The sequence below is a fragment of the Mauremys mutica genome, chromosome 11 (assembly GCF_020497125.1).
Source record: "Mauremys mutica isolate MM-2020 ecotype Southern chromosome 11, ASM2049712v1, whole genome shotgun sequence".
NCBI classification, from domain to species: Eukaryota; Metazoa; Chordata; order Testudines; family Geoemydidae; genus Mauremys; species Mauremys mutica.
The window spans coordinates 5,161,475-5,184,344 of NC_059082.1; the positions used below are offsets into that span (position 1 = coordinate 5,161,475).

Sequence of the window (22,870 nt, forward strand, 5' to 3'; positions counted from 1 at the left end):
GCAAAATTCACTGAATGAATTATTTGTTACAAATCATTAGGCCAACGCTAACCAGTAACTTAATTTCAGATAGGCTAAAGATCCTCAGCTGGTGGAAATCAGCATAGTTCTATTGACTAAAAACTTCCTGAAATCTGCATAGACTTCAGTTGAGCTATACCAATTTACACCAGCTGAGGATCTGGCCCACTGATACTTCCTCTGGAAGGAGGGAGCTTGAGGGATGTCCTTCAGCATGCACACAGAGCCCAGAGTGATACCAAGACCATGTGGTACTCAGGTCATTTTTCCTTGAACAGTTGAGCTAGAAGTAGCAGCTAAAGGAGTAGTCTCCAGGGGAGAGCTTTCATTTTAGAAAAAGAGACACCCTTCCTGATAATATGTTCCAGTTCCCTCTTCCCCACTAACATCTGGTGCATATTTATAGGTAGCTGATTTAGCCAAAGTGATGATTCCACATATGGTGCTGTACTGTTGCCTTACAACCTCTCCAACTTACTGCCCATATGTACAGTGTGAGCTCCAACCCCTTTCTAGATGTTGGTGGGCAATAATGCACAGCATCTTAAACAGTCCTCAGACATAAGCAGCCAATACAATAAAGGACATGTGGGGAAAGAAGAGGAGAAAAGGAATGTAGCACTCTACTCAAAATTATAATGGCAGCTATAGGAAACCAAGTGAAAGTTATCCAGTTTGTATAAGATATTATGAAACCCTGTGTCAATCCATCATGTTTTGTATTAAGCTCGGATGTAGATCATCTTCTCATCAAAAGACGAGTGGCTGTAGTTGTTACAGTTGGCCAGCTGGTTTTAAACTCTCTTTTTCCCTATAGTGTAATATATCCACTGCTCATTGGAGCTCACGTCCCACAGAATAGGTTTGCAATTTGTAACCAGCACGCAATATGCTTCAGCTATAATTTCATAAATCATACTGGAGCCTCTGTTTAATAATAAATCTTCTGATACTTCAGCATTGCAAGGGACAAAGGAAAGGTCTGAAATGAGAATTTGACGATATAAAGCAAAACAGATTAAGAGACTTTTGTAAAATCCACAAGGGGTCACTGTCTTGGCAGAAATAATGCTCTAAAATTGACTTAAAATGTATAAATGATCTTATCTCAACTATTCTTTTAGTATGCTTGGGGCAAGGGTGGGAGTCATTAACAGGGCTTGGATTTTGCAGGGTCAATTACATTTCTTGCAAGACAAAGAATAAAAATAAGAAACCAAAGGCAACAGGCCATTCAGTTTTAACAACACCCCAACCTCTGCATTCACAGTTAAGAGGCACCTTGTGGAAGTTACTTGTGACAGACAATATAGCAGTTAATCAAAAAGTTGAAGTGGGCTATTGGTCTAAGTAGAGTGCACGTTTCTTTGTGACAGACTCCCAGCTAGGAAGAAAGGCTCACGAACATGTGCGCTCTCCCTGAGAACTGCTCACATTTAGAAAATACATGGCATACTTGCAGGTTTTTATTGTTTATTATTTGTATAACAGTGCCTACAGAGAGGCCCCAACAAGCAGGGGCAGCTCTAGGTATTTTGCCGCCCCAAGCATGGCAGGCAGGCTGCCTTCGGCGGCTTGCCTGTGGGAGGTCCCCGGTCCCGCAGATTTGTCGGCGGCACACCTGCGGGAGGTCCGCCAAAGCCGCAGGACCAGCGGATCCTCTGCAGGCACGCCGCCGAAGGCAACCTGCCTGCTGCCCTTGCAACGACCGGCAGAGCACCCCCCACGGCTTGCTGCCCCAAGCATGCGCTTGGCATGCTGGTGCCTGGAGCCACCCCTGCCAACAAGAATCAGGGCCCCGGTGCTGAGCTCTTGTACACACCCATAGTAAGAGAACCTATCCCAGACGCCAGGTCTCAAGTTTTGCAGCCATCTGTGCCATTTTTTCTTCATTCGCACAGCTTGCTTCTCCCTGCAATGCTGACTCAGGCAGTGTCTAATGGGAGGTTTGCCTGAGAAAGGATTCCAGGACCAATGGAAGCCCACACCAGTTCCATCCCTGTGTTGAGGTGAGCATGAATTTGTCATCTCATGTCTCATTTATTGTGGGTGAACCGCTAAGATTTTGCGCATTCCATCTTTGGCTAAAGCTTGTTTGTGCTTTATAACAGACTGTGACAAATTCACACTCTGCAAGTGACAGCCGCAACGACTGGGCAAATCTCTTCCACTCATGTCAGGAACAGGGATTAAAACTCTGCTCCTTCAGCTCTTAAACAGGCCTCTACCACTGCAGCTAAGAAAGAACTCCCTTGTAGGGGCTAGGAGTGGTAGTTCCTTCATCTGCCTTGTGGGCCAGCCCCTAGATGCAGCAGCCCTGACTCGCACACCAGGTGGTACCTCACCGTATTCCAGCAGGCAAGTCTTTGACCTAGAGCCAACCCAGTCTGGCGCCTAGAGGACCCCATTTTAGCTGCCCTTTTAGGGCCCAACTGTGCTCTGAGTGATAGCAGTGTAAATGTGGAGAGCAGAGTTTGGCCCCGTCTCTTTGGAACATGTCTCTTTGGTTTGAGTATTGGCCTGCTAAACCCAGGTTTGAGAGTTCAATCCTTAAGGGGGCCACTTAGGGATTTGGGGCAAAAATCAGTAGTTGGTCCTGCTAGTGAAGGCAGGGGGCTGGACTCGATGACCCTTCAGGGTCCCTTCCAGTTCTAGGAGACAGGTATATCTCCATTATAAAAAAACAAAAAAACCACCCAGGCAGCTTGGCTCTTAAGGACGGTGTTCTGAACACCTTCCCCACAGTTGGGTCAGGGGATACAGCACAAAGAGTTCAATAACTTCATTTACCAGGAAAGAGCACGGAGCTGCTCCCAAATTTGTATCAGAATAAGGATGTTTCAGGATGTATCTCAGTTAATTCGAGGCAGATTCAGCCACCTACCGCCCTCATGGAGCTGTCCTGTCAATGTATTTAGTTACTGCACAGTTGCTGAGCCTCGCTCTTTGAGAGTTCAAGAGACAAGCAACACTTCTCAGCGGGAGTAGACAGGGAACTGTATTTGAAAAGAAAATACTGATTTACGGGTGTCAGTCCAGAGCCACCTGCAGGTGAGCGGCATCTTGTTGAAAGAGGCATTACTGTGAGGCCCCTAAGGGGGAGTTTGCAGAACCACTAGCCCACCTGCTTAGCCAGGAGATGAAACCTACATCTATTTATAGCTAAACACAATATTTAGTACACTTGGGATTAACCCCCCATGAAAACGCAAGGAAGGTTGGTGATGAATTTCATACACATGGCTCCTGTGCTACCTGTCACAAATAACATCACTTGGTTTTTATGCGAACCAGCTACCATTACGAGCAGATTCAGCAATCTGCATTAAAAGCTCTGGGTCCAGTCCTGAAGTCCATATTTAAGCAAAATTCTCACTGAAGTCAGTGGGGAATTTTTCTTGAATATGGTCCTTATTTGAAATCCATTCCAGTGCAGTGGCAGTGGAGGACTTCTCATGGGTAGATTTCCATTAAGTCCATCTTAAAATCATGTAGGTCAAGTATAACAGCGCGCGCGCGCGTGTGTGTGTGTGTGTTTCATGCACACACTAGGAATATAATGTAATTGCCATCAACAATCCTGTCTGGTATGTACATTGACTTCCACTGTTATTTGTTTACCTTTGCACTGGGGTTTTAAGTGCCTCAGGCAGAAAGTGATGAGGCCAAAACAACTAGCTATGTTATTTGGGATGGTTTATTTTCTGCGTCTGTCAGCACTTTGGCCCTGATCCTGCAAAGACAAAACACCAGCACAACTACGTACGTGAGCAGTCCCATTGACTTCAGTGTGACCATTCAGCTAAATCAAGCTGTGCCCAGGGGTACATCTTTGCGCAACTGGGATATTTGTGTGGTCAGTCTGTTTCCCCCGAGGTTTGTGAAAATCTTTCACTTGGAGCAATAGGGATTAAAAACATCTTTGTAATAGGAAAGTGCGACAGAATGACAAAACTGGACTTGGGGCAGGTGAAGTACCTGTTAAGAGGACGCGTCCATTGAAATAAAAGCTAATGCGCATGTTGACATATCTGATCAATTATCTCTGCCCTCTTTTAACATTAAAAATAAAGCCTGTCAATATTAAAATGAAACATTTTGGTAATATCATTTTGATGTTCCGAAACAAAATATTTCAGAATTTTGACATTTCCTCCTTAAGCAGTATGAAAGAAAATTTTGGAATTTCTCATGGGACAGAAATTTCATTTCCCGACCAGCTTTACTTAACTTTTCTATTATCAGAGGGGTAGCTGTGTTAGTCTGTGTCCACAAAAAACAAGGAATCTGGCGGCACCTTAAAGACTAACAGAGTTATTTGGGCATAAGCTTTCGTGGGTAAAAACAAACAAACAAAAAAACACACTTCAGATGCAACTGAAGTGGTTTTTTACCCATGAAAGCTTATACCCAAATAAATCTGTTAGTCTTTAAGGTGCCACTGGACTCCTCATTGTTTTTTTAAACTTTTCTATGTCAGTTACATTTGCAGTGTCAGCTTGCAGGGTTTTAGCATAGTTTACCATGTTAAAGTAGGTCTTTATCATCAACTTTGTCTGGTTTTTTCCTTTCAGGTGAAAAACTAACAATAACCACCCACTGGGGCTTGACTTTAACTTGGAAAAGCTATGGGCTAGCGTTAATGCAAAGAGCTCTCTGCTGTCTCCAGGAAAGAAAGATGTATATGACGTACGTATGGGTCAAGGGCACAGAGAAAGCAACTCTTCCTTCTGAGCTCATGGGCAGTGTTGTGGCAGAAGGGGAAACAATGATATGTTGGTTCAACACTCAGGGTGTCTTCAATGCAGAGTTAGCCTATACTCTTTTCCTCTTGCATTCCCTAACGTCCCTCTCTCTCGCACACAAAACCCTCTCACTCAAGTTTAGCAGTGCTTTAAGGCTAGTGCTCAGGGGCATCTAGCATGTAGGCTGGTAACTCGCCCATTTTACAGCAAGAACCAAGGATACAAGCTATACAACTTGAGTGCATGGTCCTCCAATGCCTTCCCATAATTGCCCTGGGCACCCAAGACAGACAAGTTCTCCCACAATTCTCTGAGAAAGAATCATAGATCAATGCAGCATACAGCAGCACACAGGACCAGGGGACGGGCTCCAGCAGTCCTAGCACCTGACAGGAGTGAGTGCAGCCCCAGTAGGGACACAGCTGAGTGGACACATTCAAATCTGGCTTTGCAGTGTGGCCTCTCACACCCATGTGCCAAGGGATAGCTCAGTGGGTTGAGCATTGGCCTGCTAAACCCAGGATTGTGAGTTCATTCCTTGAGGGGGCCACTTAGGGATCTGGGGCAAAAATTGGTCCTGCTAGTGAAGGCAGGGGGCTGGACTCAATGACCTTTCAAGGTCCCTTCCAGTTCTAGGAGATTGGTATATCTCCAATTATTACCTTTAATCACTCAGCTAACTCTGCAGTGATGACATGTGTTCTGGGAGGTGGAGTCTTCCCGCCCAGCTAATGGTTGACTAAAAGGAACTACATGGATTCTCAGAGCCACAGGAGGGGTGTCTACACTGCATCTGGGAACAAGCCTCCCAGCCCAGGTAGACAGACTCACACTAGCTCTGTTCAAGCTAGTGAGCTAAAAATAGCTCGGACATTGTGGCACTGGTGGCAGTCCGGGCTAGCCATCCAAGCTTGGACTTGGGGGTCCGGCAGGCTGGTAGCCCAAGCCACCTACTGCACCACAAGAGCCACGCTGCTATTTCTTAGCACGCTAGCTCAAGCGGAACTAGCGCAAGTATAGCTCCCAGCTGCAGCGGAGACATGCCCAGGGCGGGCACAGACTGACTAGGCTCTAGGAAGAGACAAACCACCTGGAACTGGCTGGAAAACGGACAGGGAAATGGTCTGTAGAAAACAAACTTATTTGAAAAAAAAGTGAAAATTTCCAGCCAAACAAATATTAATTTTCAATTTTTGGTTTTCCAACAAAACATTTGAAAGCGTTCGGGGCGGCTGAGCACTTCCCACAAAACTTTACTTTCCCTCTAAACCCAATTTTGCATAGATTTTTAAAATTACTTTTTGACCAACTCTACAGACAGCCCAAAGAGACCTCCACTGCACACAGATAGGGGAGTAGGAGGGCTCAACAACCAACCACTGCAGGGCAGTACAACTCCCTTTTTTGTACTACCTCTGGCTCTCTTTGGGTTGGAGCAGAACCCAACCCTGGTGCGAACTCCTCGTTCAGATCACACTCAATAGTTTCATCTAAAAATTAAACACTTGGTCGTTTCTAAAATAACAGTGGGTTAAAATAGCTTCAGTTAGTTGATGCTTAAGTGGCAACTAATATAATGTCAGTTCCTTAGATAGATGGGACTCTTCAACCCACATTATGCCATCTGGACCATCAGCTTGCTTATGAAGTGTTAAGAGGCAGAAGAAAAACATGCTGAATTCCCTAGCATTTGAATCACTTAAGTGTTTGCCAAGAATGGGTGTCCCTCGTCACAGTTCCATAAACTCTTAGAGGACTGAAGAATTAACTCGGACGCATCATTTCAGTAATAATTAACTATTAACTGCTCAGGCTGAGTACTCTTAAGTCCTATGTGTCCAAGCTTGGCATACAATAAAACTAAATGGCATTTTGATGTTCACTCTGTTTCATTTGTTACACTGTTTAGAAAAAAATAAAAGGAAGGGAAGCAGTTTGCAGAAGTCTGCGGGTCTTTTTCTTTCCCCCTTTAGATTTGGAGGGTGAGCATTCCTCTCCCAGCAGATATCATGCATGTTCTTTGTAAACTGGCTTGTGGTTTCAATTCTGTGCTCCAAAGCAGCATCCGCTAAAGTGTCAAGTAACCCCACTGCCACAAAACGACACACAGAGCATGCTCAGTGAAAATGGTTTCAGATGTTGTGCATTAACCAACAGAATCTCAGAGTTTTCACTTAGCCCTCAGCCCTCATTAGGTGTTGGGAGTCGTTTTCCTCAACATTTACACGAATGGGAGGAGAATTGGTAGCTGACTGATGCCTACCAATACATGTACTGTCAATCAGATTTGTAACAACTCACCACTCTGGTGGTGCATTGCTAAGATCTAACACCTTCCTTGAATTTTATTTTATTTTTAGAAGTTAATCAAAAAGTAGAAGACAATAAAGATTTTGGAGAGATGCCTAAAATAAACCAGGAATAATCATGGATGATTTACATTTGACAACAAGCAGAAGGAAGAAGACACCACCCCTCAACAAAACAGCTGGCCTACACAATTAGAGCAGAAGGGATGGCCAGTGGTTAGGTCACAAGCCTAGAATTTAGGAGACCTGGGCTCACGTCCCTGCTCAGCCATTCATATTCTGCTTGGCCTAGGACAAGTCACTCGGTCTCTGTGCCTCTGATCCCCATCTGTAAAATGGGTATAATAGCACTGCCCTACCTCACAGGGTTGTTGTGAAGATAAACACATTCGGCGCTCAGACTATGGTGATAGCATTTAAATTCCATGGATAGAGAGAAGTAAATCATCTTCCACTGCAAGAGCTTCAATGCTGCAAAATGGGATTTAAAAAACCCACCACACCCCAATCCTGCAAAAACACCCGGGTAATCCAACGTGAGTTAAGCACGTGCTTAAGTGTCTTCGGGATCAGGGGCTAAATTTCCTGGAATCTACAAGAGCTTCCCCCTTCCCCATTTTCTTTTCCCTGTATTTGTCCTACCTGTGCATTCTCTGCTCTGAAACGATGGCAGATCAAAGAAATTGCCATGGTGACAGAACATGCTTTCACCTGGCCTGGACAGCTGACTAATAGCAAAACTCAACTGTACAGACTGCAATCAGTGCAAATAGTTACTGACATTACATGCACTCCCTCTGAGGCTCCAAGTTTTATGGCGATACTACCCGTGTATGGGGATTAAGAGAGAACCTTAGCCTGGGAGCTGAAGTTCCTGTTCAGGAGGTCCCAGTGGCACTATAGGTCCCTGGGGCATCAGGTTGCAGACCCTCTGTTTGGATTAAGAGAGTCCTTTTAGGAGTGCAATACCTATTCCCTTGTTAACAGAAAGCGCCCCCCATGACTTGCTGGAGGCACTAGTGCTGGATAGCTAGATGCCAGGATTTCTGCAAATGAACCACTCTGCTTTTCAGGAAGGGTGTGAGGCAGGTGGATGACTGCTCTGACCCAGGCCCTGTGGGATGCATTCCAACGCTGGTGCGAGTGCTGAGGAAACGTTTGGGCAGACGAGAATTTATACAGTGAGGGAGAGGGGCTGGGCTGCACCTCTACAAAGCAAAGCTCACAGCCCAGGCACGGGGAGCTACAGTGAACTTTCAGAACCACCCTTACATCCTCCCCAATCGGGACTGCTGCCGTGTTACGGATGCAGCCCTGGTTGGGCTGCCTAACGTGCAGCATCACAGGCTGTCTGTGCGTGAGAGTTGCCATAGCAACATCCACTACAGCCACACCCCAGCACGCCCCCTACAGGAGGGTTTTTGCGAGGTCCCCTCCACGACAATCTGTGGCTGTCTTACTCAATTCCTGCACCAGGGGCCTACTACCCCAGTCTGATCTGGGGCTTTTGGGTCTCCCCCCCCCATCCCCAATGCTGCAGTAGCAGCATAAGGGGGCCATAGCAGGAGGGAGAACCCCTCCCCTACTGTTTGCCTTCCATGAGGAGGCAGCAAAAGCTCAAGAGATTTTTTGGACGAGTCAATGAGATCCACTCTAGTATCAGAGGGGTAGTCTGGATTTGTAAAAAGCAACAGAATCCTGTAGCACCTTATAGACTAACAGATGTATTGGAGCATAAGTTTTCGTGGGTGAATACCCACTTCGTCAGACGCATCACCCACGTATTCACCCATGAAAGCTCATGCTCCAGTACTTCTGTTAGTCTATAAAGGTGCCACTTTTTAGAGATCCACTCTAGGCAGTTCTGTGCATCTTGCTCATATATGGAGAAAAATCCCATTAGTTTTCTTCCCTGGCCAACGTCTACTTGTTTGTCTATCCATCCTCAGACTGTGAGCTCCTTCTTGAGGACCTAGAAAGTGTGTCACAAGTACTACTGCAATGGCCAGAGAATCGCTATATAATAACCTAGGAATACTGATGTGTCATTGTTTTATTAACCCCGTAGGTGACCTGGTTCATGCTGGGCCTGTTGTTGTATGTTGGGTTATATGACTTTCCCACATGACTGCGTTGTTCTAGCTTAATAGAGAACTGTGGGGAAAACAAAAACAATGGGTCCAGATACATAACCTCCAAGACAAACACGTGGTAGCAATGACAAGACAGTGAGAGAAGCCATCAGCTTTGAGGATCCTGGATCCTATCTCCAATGAAGATACTAGCCTCACTTTGCCAGGCTGTGAGCCAGCGATCAAAGCACTCATCAGTTAAAAAGCCCTTCTGAGGAGAGCAGGGCAGGGATCGACTGACAGGGAGACAGGTCGACAAAGAGGTTCTCAACAGAGGGGTCTGAAAGCATGGGTTCCCCCCCCCCCCAAGGCTTATTGCTGCCTGGACCCAGGGAAAGGAAGGAATAAAGGCAACACTGGTTTATATCTTTAAGATCTGTTTTCTCTTAAATGCTTTTGTTCTAAATTAACACCTTACTCTAAGGTGGCTGTCTGGTCACTGGATACACGTCATTGCTCCTGGAGAGAGAGGAAACGCCGCCACTGAAGTCAGGCCTGCTGAGGGAATCATAGTTGATCACAGAGGGACAAAACCCAGGACCCAGCCTAAGAGTGGGAGGAGTTACATGATTCCCCCTCAAGAGAGACCAAAGCCAGGTGTTCGGGAGTGGAGAAAAGACGGTGTCAGAGACCAGGAGGAGTCAGAGGTGCTGTTCATTGTGACAGTTACCATCACCAAATAATTGAGTTTTATGCTATGGATTTCATTTGCAACTTACCAGTCAACAGCCTGTGGACATAGTCCCACTGAATACACTCTATACATCCAGTGCAGATGTGATTTCAGAGACTGCATCATAATAGCTTTTGACTGTATGACAATAGTGCCCAGAGGGATTTGTGCAATATTGTGTATACTTTCAGAAGGGTTCCATGAGGAGGCAGTCCCAAGCACTGCTGCAATGACAGCTAACAATATGCTGTGGTCCCTTCTTCCCAAGCCCTGATCTGCCGTGTTGAAATGGCTGGTTGAATGCATTTCCCATACATAACAAAGATGGTATTGACCCACGTTGGTATCCCAACAAGAGAAATGCCACAGCTGTATACATGAAACCATAACTGTTTAGCACCAAGTGGACATCCCATGCTCCTGTATCTGTGTCGATTTCCAGATTTTACAAGGATTCAGATGCCGAGACAGGAAAAGCACTGGAAAAAGCTTTCAGTGCATCAGGAATTCTGCAGCCTTCCCTCCTCTGCTTTCTATTTGTGGTTTGGAGTGGAAGAAGGGGTGGGTGTGAGGAAGAATGGGGGAAGAAAGAGCATGAAATATTCTTGACATTCCATGGAGTAAAAAACTTTACAAGAAGGGCCACTGCCATTAGACTTGGGAGCAAGGCACTTCACAGCTGTTAACCAGTCCTCAGCTCAGCCCACAATAAGATGTATTTTAGGGAATAAATGGGGGGGAGGGGAGAGGAAAGTACATAGTGGAAAAGTTAAACCATTTGACAGACAAGTAGGAAGCGGAAGGGGTCAAAGCAAGATAGTCAAGCTTATGCAGACCAAGTCATGGAGCTCCTAATGCAGTGGTCATGTACTGAAGGCAATCTAGGTTTCTCTGTTAAACCCAGCAGAGCTGGATATAGGCCCAATCCAAACCCCTGGATTTGCTTTGCTGTTATTTAAAGCCCCAGAATAAATTAGGGCTGAGATCTAAACATCATTAAAGAGACCTTCATAATGAGAAATTCCTAGTGCCTTAGCCACAAGAGCAGCCTGAGACTCAGGATATCGGAGTTCAATTCCAAGCTCTGTCACAGACTCCTTGGGTAACCCTGGCCAAGTCACTTAGTCTCTGTCAATTCCCCATTTGTAAAAACAGGAATAATGAGTCTTCCCCCCCCAACCCCCTTTTTGTAGTCTTGAGTATTCAGGCCTTGATCCTGAAGTTTATAATGCGCAGGTACAGGAATAAACACCTCCACCCCACTCAGATCTACCAGGTTGAACCCTGTCTGTCAGATAAAGTAGTTACAATTATTTTTCTGCAATTGGTGGATAACTTATTCACAATTAATTTTTTCATTCAGCCAGCTGTGCTGACGCCAGGATTAATTATATCCTCTACAGGCTAGAGACACTGCATCATCATCAAGCAGCATCTGGAGAGACAGATGTGGTGACTTCTAGGCACACATGCACCAGTAGAGGCCATTGCACACCTCTGTACACAAACAGGCATGTACATAAAGGAGTAACTAGAAGAGGCATGCAGAAAATACCCGCTACACACCCGTGCCTATGGCGTATTCCCACAATACCCTGGGCAGCCATGTCAAAACACTCTACTTTGGGAAATGATACCACAACCAGTGTTTATTCTCTGGAAGGCAGAAGTGCTTCGTACAAAGACATTTTAGAATCACGACTGACAATGGGCTGCCACATCAGTGGTGAAAGTATTGCTGTCCAGAACAGCGTTACAGGTGTAATATGGGCAACAGCAGACAAGACGACACAGCTTGAGCTCCAAACACCCATCTCTTTTGAGGATTGCTCTGTAGTCCTCCAACGTGAGTCTGCTACTTCTTTCCTGATGTACGGTGAAAACAAGGGTGGGACTCGGACCTGGCTAACTTCAGTGACTGAGAAAACCAAAGCAATTCCTCATTTAAGGGCTCTTCTGTGTAGAGTGTAAAAGTAATCCTCTTATTTTAATGCATCCCCTTTCATTCCAAAGTGCACTACAAGCCAATGTGAAAAGAATTGCCACGGATCACTTCATCCCCCATTGCTGGGTAAACGCCTCTGGGGAGAAATGCGGTGCCCTAACCGTAGTGGAGAGATGCAATATACAATTTAAGCAGCAAATACTTTATCCAAATAAAGTTGCACCATGAAAAAGGAAACCCTCTTATCTGAAGGACACCACTGCGGAGTGTAGTACCCCCAAGACTCAGGTTCCCTGGGTCATGCTAGACCCAGATTGAAACTTTGGCCTTTTTCTAGTTTTCTAGAACTTTAGTTTTCAGAAATTTTATAGACATTTCAGGAGCTTGGTGGGCACACATCCAGGATCCCCCCTATATTTCCATCCTTCCTTCTTTCACTGCCCTCAAGTGCCCTGCTTTGTGGTGACTCTTCTGGCCATGGAGAAATGAGAAGATGCAAATGTTTTGCCATGGTATGGAATGGGAGAGTAGGAGAATCTGAACACTAGCTTTGCCTGGTAAAGAGCCAGAGTCAAATGTTAATAGATGCATTTTCATCATTCCAGCTTGCCCCAAGAGCAATGACGACTAAAAAGTGTGAGCTTACGAGTTGCAAAGGTTCCATTCAGTTCATTAAAGAAATTAAATGTTTGGATGCTCATCTGATGCTTACCTGAATCTCATTGGTCTACAAATTGGGCTGGATATCACCCAAGGAAGCCTGTACTTGTGAGATATGCTGTATTTCCTGGTCCTGGCTGAGAATACTGTGGGAAAAGCTTTTCTCACAGAACATTGGTGGCTCTACCTCTGGCCCCGACTGAAACCGGAAACCAGAGAGGCAGGAAAAACAGTTAAGCAACATTTTTTCAAGCCTCACAAAGAGTTGTCTGAGTTATTTTTATTTTATCCAAACCTGTTTGCCCACTAACAAGTAACATTTAGCAAGTTATTCTGAGCAGAGCTAAGGAAAGAATCTACCTATAAGACTCAAATTAGTGAATTAAGCCAGAAGGTTGTGATTGAGGACATAGTACATAGGAATGCATCTTCTCTATGCCACACCCACAGGGATAGTCAATGGGAATCCCCTGTGTGGGATTGTCACTAGGCAATTAATGGCCAGAAACAAACAAACATAAGAAGGGCCAGGAATCACTGAAATCTTGGGTTATAGACTGTCTCCATTCCCAAACCATAATTTCTGTTTCGGGCCTGTAAACATTTTTCATACTCACTACCAGCCAACAAGTTCTCCACCCACTTCACTGGGCTACATTTTTAGTCCTGTCATCTGATGCCTTATGGCTCCCTATGTTCAAGCTGATCTGCATCCACATTCCCAGAGATTTGTTTTTGACCTTCGTCTTCCAAGCCACCGTTATCCACTGAGCTACTTTGTTTTGCAGCAGAGCGAGCAAAGCAGTTGTTAGAGGGTGATTTAGTGAGTCATATTTCCTCAAGAATTCCGGGAAATGCTTTTCTGCTTTTTAATGAGTAGAAGGTTTTTCTGCTGACTTCCACAGCCAAGCTAATAAAAAAATGGAAAGGAATAAGAAATTCCAGCAGAACAAAGAATGGGATAGGACGACGACAACTCTCTCGTGTTTGAATCTGTCCTAAATAGGAGAAGATAATTAGCCACATACATCTAAAAAATAGCAACTGTCTATGCAATTTTTGGGAATGCATACTTCAAGAGTGTTCGCCAAAAATGCTTGCTTTTATGAAAAAGGAATGGTCCCACAAAGGCACAACTGTAAGAAAGGTTGTAATTTGCCCAAATAAAACTTAATTTGATCCATGAAATAGCTGTGGTTTATTGTGTAATATATGTGCTATGTGTTTTAATTTAATAGGATTCAGTATAATTGTAAACCAGTTTAGTTGCAGAGCAACTTTGGGTTGTTCCCACACTACTACTTTGTGCCTGGTGATAAATCAGTAAAAAAATAGAATAGGATTACCAACAAAGCAGCAAGCAAAGCTTCATTGAAGAGCAACAAGATAAAACATTCTAGAAAAGCAGGAATAAAACTACTTGGTATGAAATAACCCTTGGTGATCAATGGTGAACTGCAGTGTTGCACTGAGACACTTTCCTAGATCTGATCATAAAGACCATAGGGCACCCGTATGGAAATTAGAACTAGGATACCACAAGGCAGCTAAGCAATTCCCCTCAACCATTTGGGGCGGGCATTTAGAAAGGCACTAAGGCAACTAGCCACCCAAGTCCCATAGAAAGTCAATGGGTGCCAGTTGGGAGCCTCACAGCCCTTGTGCCTCTGAAAATCTCCCCCTAAAGACACATAGGTCTCTGAAGGAGGATTTCTTACACCTCAACAGTGAGGCGGGTGCGTAACACGTGCCCGTCTTTCAAGAGCAAAGGTATGTACAGGCGAGAAAACTCCACTCCTCCTATGCTAGGAAAGAAGGGAAGGAAATAACAGAAAAGGGAGCAGTGAAGAAGTCCCATACTACTCCTAATGTCCCCTTTCCCCGTTACACTGGACTCCTCTTACCTTCTTTTCTCTTTCTATCTTTTACTACTTCTAACTGTCCAATTTTTCCTTTAAATACAGCATGTTAGGAGGGCTCTGAACAAGCTCCATAAAATGGCATGAAGCAACCAGCTGTGACATTAGTATAACTACAGACAGGGCCGGCTCTAGGTTTTTTGCCATCCCAAGCAAAAAAAATTTTGGCTGCCCCCCCACCCCAGGGCTCTCACCCCCCCGACCAATGCCCTCCCCCACCCGCACCCTCTGCCGCCCCAGCCCTGGGCTCCCCCCCACCAGGGCTGACTCTGCCCGCTCCCCCTCGCCTCCAGCCGGTCCGGCGCTGGCAGGGTCACGGCTTCTAGGCCGTGCCTCAGCCCAGGGTCCCTCCAGCCGGGGCTCCCACCTCCAGGACCAGCTGGGACCCGGGAGGGCAGAGCCGGGGGACCACCCCGGCAGGAGTCTGAGGAGCCAGGCAAGGTAGCCCCAGAGGGAACAAAGCCCCAGAGAGCGGGACACGGGCCCCCCATGGCAACGCCCCACCCTCTATGACTCCGCTGCTGCTTCTGCTCCTGGCCGCCCTGCCACAGTCCCTGGGCGGCTTGGGCCGCTTCACCCATCCCCAGCACCTACAGGCGGCTCCGTGTGCCCCGCGGGGCAGCCCCCAGCCCAAGTGTCCCCTGCTTGCAGCCTGCCCAGCCCAGCCACAAGGTAAGGGCGCTGCTCCCCCGCCGCGCTAACTGCAGCGGCCCCAGGGCGCCCCCCCCCCGCGCTGCTGCCACCAGGGCCAGCTCTAGGCTTTTGCCATCCAGAAAAAAAAAAAAAGAAAGAAAAGTGGCCAGAATGCCGCCCCTGAAAATGTGCCGCCCCAAGCACATGCCTGGTTTGCTGGTGCCTAGAGCTGGCCCTGACTACAGCTGTTTGACTGGCGTGCTCAGCTTCCTTGCGTGATTTTTCATCAGTTCAGCAATTCAGCGCACCTAGTAGTCTCCAGAAAGGAGAGGAGAGAAAGGTTTCTTCCTGGGTTATTTCAAATCCAAAATTATTTTTAATAAAGACTTGCATTATTGTAGCAACTAGAAGCTGCAATCGAGATCAGAGCCACATTAAACCAGATGCTGTATAGACACTTAAGGCCTGGTCTACACTAGAAAATTAGGCTGGCATAACTACAACAGTCCCGAGTGTGAAAAATCCACACCCTGAGCTGTGTCATTAAGCTGACCTAAGTCCCCACGTAGACAGCACTAGCTGTCCCATCGACATAGGTAGTGTCTACACTGAAGCACTAGGCTGTAGCATTTTAAGTGTAGACAAGCCCATGGTAAGAGACAGTCCTACCCGGAAGAACCTACAATCTAATGAGACAAGACAAAGGATAGGTGAGGAAAGAGTGGACTAGACAAGGGAAGTGTCTTGCTCAACGTCACAGCTGCAGAACTGAACCCAAGTCTCCTGACTCACAATTCAGCACCCTACCCTTAAAATGGCTTATGGTAAAATAACAATTGAGGTAGCTAAATGACAGCAGTGTCTGCACCGGCCCCATCTTTCGCAGAACTCCCACAATGAACCATAACTACACATTTTCTGGCTCCTATAAATTTCACACTACCTATATAATAAATGCATTCTTATCAAGTACAAAAAAAAGTGTGTGTGTTAAAGGTTAAACTATACTTAACCTTAACTCTGACCCACAAACCGGTCACTAATATATATGGTACCTAAATGTTTTCTTTGAAAGGATACTTTTAAGTGAAAATACATTAACTGGTAATATATTTTGTCCAACTGCCAGTTTGACATGTTTGGTAAAGTGCTTACAACATTCTCAAGAAGAAAGCAGTTATGTGCGCCATATACTGGGAGGCAGTGCTGCCTAGTAGATAAGGCTCTAGAATAGGGGACTCAGCAGTGGTAATAAATAGCCAGGAGATCTTGAGGTTCTAGCCTTAGATTTATTGCTGTTATTAAACATTCATATTCTAGTAGCAATACCAAAATCCTGACTGAAACCCCGCTGTACCAGGTGCTGCACAAACCCAGATCAAAGACTATTCCTGCCCTGCATGGCTCACCAGTTAACACTGTTCTGCCATTGGCTTTGGGCAAGTCACTCCAGTGATCCGTGCCGTGGTCTCCCCATTGGTAAAAGGGAAATACTTGCCCTCCTTTGGGGAGGACTTTGATCTATAAATGCTGAGCTGTATTCTGAGGAATTACACACACCCTTACCAATGGAAGGCAAAACCGTGTATGTTTGTGGCCTTGAATTTGAGGCTGATCAGTGCAGGTCAGTAACTAAGTAGTTGCCATTAGCAACCTTAACTGGGGGTTTTTAAGGAAGGGGAGGAAGGTTGTTTTCTTTTTTCATCTTTTATTTGTTGCTTTTGTATAGGTGCATGGATACTGCACAGAGCTACATTAAAAGAACAAAGGCTCTGATCTATCCAACACCTCCTAGCATAGACCCTGTGCCCACACAGAGTCACCCTGAAGTCACCAAACCCAGCCACTTAACAGAAGGGACATGGTCCTGCAGACAAGCACCGTGCTTCTCACTGCAGCATCCACATGCAGAACCTGAGCCATAAAACATGTTTGTTTCCCCCTTTTTTTTTAATACAGGTACAGATGCAGGACCCAGATGCTCAGCCTTTGAGTCTGCAACATGCCACTCCAGGAAGCATGAAGCAGACCTGAAGCTGGCTTAAGTGGCTAACTAAGGATTCCATTTGCACTGGAAAAGGAAAGATTATTTTCAAATCAAATGAGTACCGTGCATCAAAGGCAGGAACGAGAAATGTCTCTCTCACAGGGGAAAACATCCCTTTTCTTCTCCGACCATTTGCTTTGCAGCAATTGGCTGATTCAAAAATTAACATATTGATTTTGGCAGTTTTATCCCATTTAAAGGGATCCTCTCAAGTAACTACACTCTGCCAAGCAACACTCTGCCTACATGTTTTTGCTAAACTTCATACAAGGAGAAATATTAATTCAATGTTTGATTCCACTGAAAACTTTCCACTGCAATATTGGAAACGGGGGACTGATTCTGCAGTCAGATACCCGCTGCGGGATTCATGCCTGGGCAGATCTGACTGCAGGGCCCAAAGTACAACGTCACCCTGTGATGCCCTCAAACAATTCAGGCAGGAGGGAGCCCATTTCCCTTAGGAAGAACGTGGCTGACCCTACATTAAATGACAAGCATACAATGTCCAGTCAGGAAATGGGTCAAAATGTCCCTGAGTGGCCGAAGCCAAGCCCACACCAAGCCTCTACCCATGTTTCTAGAGTCTCTGTGCAGCGACTGAAGTCCCCAGCGCAGCCCACAATCAAAGATACAAATGGGTCTTTGCCCTTATCTTTTGCAATCAGCATCACTGGTGACTGGCCGACCAGCCTGCCCCCCTCAGTGCTGACTGCTTGGAAACCAGAGCGGGAGGGGCAGGAACAGCAGGAGCACCAGAGTAAACAAGGTGCTAGAGGACGTTAACCTTTTACATGCTGCATTACCTAGACTGCTTTGAACAGGGCTAGCGAACATGGGCCTTACAACACCAGCTTCCTCCCTCAACTGCGGGGCGGGAGGGATTAACACAACACTGGCCTGGAGCAAACACAGCTGTTATTTGAAGTTTTAATTTGCATTACTGTACCATTTCTAGTGATGGGCCTGATCCAAACCCCTGAATCCAGCCGGCCACCAAACTTTGGGGATGTTTAGAGCCAACCTTTACTCCTGAGGTTAATTTCTACTTATGTCTGGTTTCTTTGTTGGCACCCACTTTTAAGGCAGGATTTGAATATTTGCATTATACCCATTTAACGTGCACCAGAAGAGAACAACATTACTACTGCTTAGACATATCTCAGGCTTTATAAGACCATCCCTCCCTCCCCATGGTAGCAGCACTTTCCACACAAACACAAAAATAATTATTTTCTTCCAGCAGGAACAAACTTAACTATGCAGTTGGTCTCTGATTCAGGAACAGACAAGAACAGAAGATCCCTTACTTACCTTGAGTAAGGCAAAAACAATGTTGTTCCAACAGGGGCTGAGAGAAGCTGAACTTGTATTAAGAGACTAGCACAACTGAAAATCTAGGTAACCCTACTATTAGGAACAGGTGGCTGTCATCTTCCCATTTATATAGGGGAATGTATGAGGCGGAGCAAACAGCAGTTTGCCACTTAAACTCCTGCAGCTGCCTGCATCAGGTTTGTGTGTGTCATATGCATTTAGGGAGAGAACTCAACGTGTGATTGATAGATGGAAAGCCTCTTCCCACCATGGGGAAGACAGATAGATTTACTGTCTAGCTGTGATTCAAATGCATGTTTTTGGCTTGATAGTGTCTGAATCTTTGAAAATAACTGAGCTGGTTTAGAAGGCATTGGTGCTGAGCAGTTGTGTAACTAAAGTATCTGATGGGAGGCTCTGCTACAGAGCATAAAGTCAGTGTGAAAACAGGGGAAACTGGAAGACATAGTGGGTTGGAACTGGAGTCTGGGATACTTGCTAGTTCAAATCCAGCATGTTAGTAGTAAGCTCGTTTATCACTAGATGGCTGCTTGGTCACCTATGTGAAATGTGTCTGTGGCCTCAATCCCATTCCCAGAAAACAGGTGTCCAACTCACCAAAAAAAAACAACAACCCACCACAAGTGACCCTCGTGGGTAGTTCTAGCTGAGGAAATAAGAATGTGAATAGACATGAAGACTGATCTGCCCAGAAAGCTGGTGTCTCTGAGCTAGGGTTGAGGCACACTGGCAGTACATGCATTGGCTAACTCACTACCAAACTAAATTAATATAGAAAAGGAATACTGGTGAAATAAAAGCAGCTGAGGTTATTCTCAGAAAAGGCAAAATGAGAAGCATTCACCTTTGTCAGAGGCCAGAGGGAACATTCTTTTCTTTTCAATTTTTATCTGACTTCTGAAAACCATCTTGTTTAGGCTGGGTTTCTTGAACTTACAAAGCATGACTCATGAAGTGACTAGAAGTGAGTTCTGGGTGGTCTGATTGCAAGGTCTTTTTAACAGGACACTGCTTGAAACCACAATGAAGGCTGCTGGAAGTGCTGATTTATAGTTACCAAACAACCATCAGGTTCAAAAGTAGTGCAGGGGCTTGAGTTCACAAAAAATTTAACTTAAGCAGAGTGAGAATCTAGAACAGGGTCAGGACTAAAAGGTCCTAGTTAAATATATTAAAGGACCCAACTTGGCAGTGAAAAAAAAAAGTGGATGCCTTAGTTCATAGCCACTTCCTAAAACCTAAATCACATTTCAAGAGTTGCTGTCAACTGAAATTGGATTCCAGATTTATTAATGGAAAAATGTGCATGAAATTTAAAAAAACAAACAACCCCCCCCCCAAATGTAACCATTCCATTGCACACTGGGAACCTGAACACTACCACTGTGCTATTTCATGAGGAGCTGTGATACTGGCCAGGAATTGGGTTCAAGGAAAAGTCACTAACATTGTCCAAGCTGAGTGAAGTACAAAAATGAAACAATGCACGGTAAATGGGATGTCATTCTATTTTATAAAGCCAAGATGTTATTAGTATCACAGGTAATTACGTTATAAATAGATGGAAACTGACTCTGCAGTGCTGTGTCTAGGAATTGATTTACACCTGTCGGAGGTAAAGCTATCAAATCAGAATGGTAGCATAGGCCTCAAAGGGTGACAGCAGGGGCAGTGCAGTAGAGAATCAGACCCATGGTTTTCATCTGGCCAGGGAGGATAGGAGTATGTCCTATGGCATTCTACACTATAGCAAGTTCATTTTTATTACTGGGCAGTGGCCTGCACAGACTTTGGGTCCTGGGTACTTCGGCAATACAGAAGTGCATGCTGGGACTTGTGGTCTCCACAGGCAGAACCTGGTCCACATCAAAGGTTAGCGGTAGTACAAACTGATCTATTTTATGGAAGCCCCTTTGGGCTTCTGGTAAGCTGCCATTTTGGACCCCCCATGTGAAAAAATGTGGGTGCCCTGCTTAAAAGGAGACCATCGGCTACTAAAGCCCTAAATACAAGAATGATAAAAAAAGAACAAGCTTTATACAATGTAGCACTGCAATTGTTCTCATGACATGAAAGAGTAAATGAATAATGGAAACAGGAAGGGTTTTGGCTTGGGTTTTTTGTTGTTTGGATTTAAAATATCCCCCATACTGTTTTACCCGAACGCCGAGGAATTTGCCAGTGCATGTGAATTAGAAAATGAAACAAACCACTTTTTTTCATTGCTCAGATAGACTAAAATGCATGAAGGCTGGAGTTTTTCAAATGGGCAGAGGCATTCAGTGTCCAACTCTCATTGAATTTCAGTGGGATTTGGACTTTAACTATGAAGAAGGCAAAAAGAACTTTGAAAAAGGTAAATATCATAAATGGTGAACAGTAAATTAGACTTTTTAAAAAAGTTAAATAATCAAAGTTACTATCAGAAATGGAGTGAGAGAGAACTGTTCTTTTTTTAAGAAGTGACATAACATGAAAGCAGCCTTTTAAAACACTGCATGGGACAGATGTAGCCTGTGATGTAGCTGGTATGGCCTTATGCAACAAAATAGGCAAAAAGAAAAAGATCAGTACAATATCTCAAGAGCTGGCTTTAAATGATGGTTACGTTTTGACACCATCCTGACAACAACAGTTGTAAAATAAACAGAAAAATAATGATGTATAATATTAATATTTATGCTGCATGGCATCAACCAATCTGGTCCCAAGTAAGTATCATTTAAAATGTGATTATAGTTTGAAAAGTGACTGTGAAAATGGCACCGTCGCATTCCACGCTTGTGGCTCACTGACTTCCCAATCAAGTTTGCGTATTTTACGGCCACAGTCGGAAGACAGGATACTGGGCTAAATGGACCATTGGTCCGGCCCAGTATGGCTGGTTTTATGTTGTTACGGCAGCCTTGTAAACTCACCCTGGGATTTGAGAACTGAGCAGTACTCCGCCTGGCTTATGCATCCTCGCTCATTGTTGCTACAAAAAATATTGAATCAGGTCCCCCAAAATCATGACATTGACTTAAGTTCATAAGATTTTTTAAAAAATAATAAATTTGTTGTTCTTTTGATGGTCCTTCTAGTTTATTCATTTTTCAGGGTCACATTTTCAAAGCTTTTCTCTGCAACTATGAGGGCTAAAAACGGACTTTTTAAAATGAAAGCTGAAATTCTCACCTAATCACAGGACTTCAGAAACTGGGGATTTATGAAAACAAATATTGGGAGACTCAAAATCAAATGGCAAGAGGTAGCCACATTGGAAATGAACAATGCAATTATCAACTGTACTGAGAACAATGCAGGAGCCAGAAAACTCCCAACCTTCTCCCACAGCTGGGTGAGCTTGGGAGTGCTAACAGGAATAAAAGTAGGAAAGTCATATCTTTCATCAAAAAAGTAAGCAGATTTTACCCTGAATTCACAAAGGGTGCAGAGCTGCTAAGGCAGAAAGAGCCTTTTATTCAGTCCCTTTTCTGATCACAACTGCACCTCACAAGCCAAATGTGATTACAACAATGCTCTGCAGTCTTAGCTTAGTGGCTGAGATAGGGACTAGAAGAGTGGTATGGGGTCAAAATGCCTCAACAGTCGTTTCAAAAGTGACTGGAGATGTTGCGTGCCTCCATATTTGGGTGCCTGATCTGAGACACTTAAAAGGCATATGATGTTCTCAAAAGGGTGCTCAAGCACTTTAAGAACATAAGAACGGCCAGACTGGGTCAGACCAATGGTCCATCTAGCCCAGTATCCTGTCTTCCAACAGTGGCCAATGCTAGGTGCCCGAGGGAATGAACAGAACAGGTAATTATCAAGTGATCCATCCCCTGTCGCCCATTCCCAGCTTTCTGAAATTCAGACTGCTTCAAGGTATATCAGGTTGTGCATTCCAAAAATGGAGGCACCCAAAACTGCCAGTCGCTTTTTCAAATCTTGGGCTTCTCCACTAAGAACTGGAGAGAGAATAGCTACAAGGCCTTGATACTGCAAACTGATCCCAGTGGACTTATTCTTTTAGGACCAGGCCCCTGATTGTATTCTGTCCTGTCCATCAATCCTGTCACCCATTAATTTGCTAAATCTGTGTGTACACACACACACCCTTCACTACATCCCAATCAGCGGACTTGTTTTACCAACTGGAATACAGACCAGCACACAAAGCTACATTTCTAAAGAGATTTTCTTTAATCCTTTTTTTCACCCTCTTGCTCTTGGCCTCCCTTCATGTATGAAGCACTGGAGACAACTGGAGCCCTCTAGTCAGAAAGGAGTTGATTTTTTTAAAAATGAACTGGCATGGATTCGAGCCTGCAATCTTCACTCTGGAAAATCTAAACTGACTCCCGAATGCCTGAGGAGAGACTGCTCATAACTTTATTTAAAGACAGAAAAATAACTGTTCTTCCCTCTTTGGGGGAGAAAAAAAAAAGACAATAAAACCCCCC

The 22,870-nt window shown here is 44.9% G+C and overlaps 1 protein-coding gene across 3 annotated transcripts in view; it reads right to left on the bottom strand.

Annotated features, from left to right (window-relative positions):
- SMAD3 (SMAD family member 3) overlaps window positions 1–18,491 on the bottom strand; it is a 376,021-nt gene extending 357,530 nt beyond the window's left edge. For 2 of the 3 annotated variants that reach the window (XM_044980016.1, XM_044980012.1), the window contains exon 1: window positions 18,399–18,490. The gene's annotated coding sequence lies outside the window, so the exon portion shown is untranslated. Of the gene's footprint in view, window positions 1–18,398 lie in introns of all 3 variants that reach the window. The other variant, XM_044980014.1, reaches the window with a different exon arrangement.
- Window positions 18,492–22,870: the final 4,379 nt, after the last annotated feature.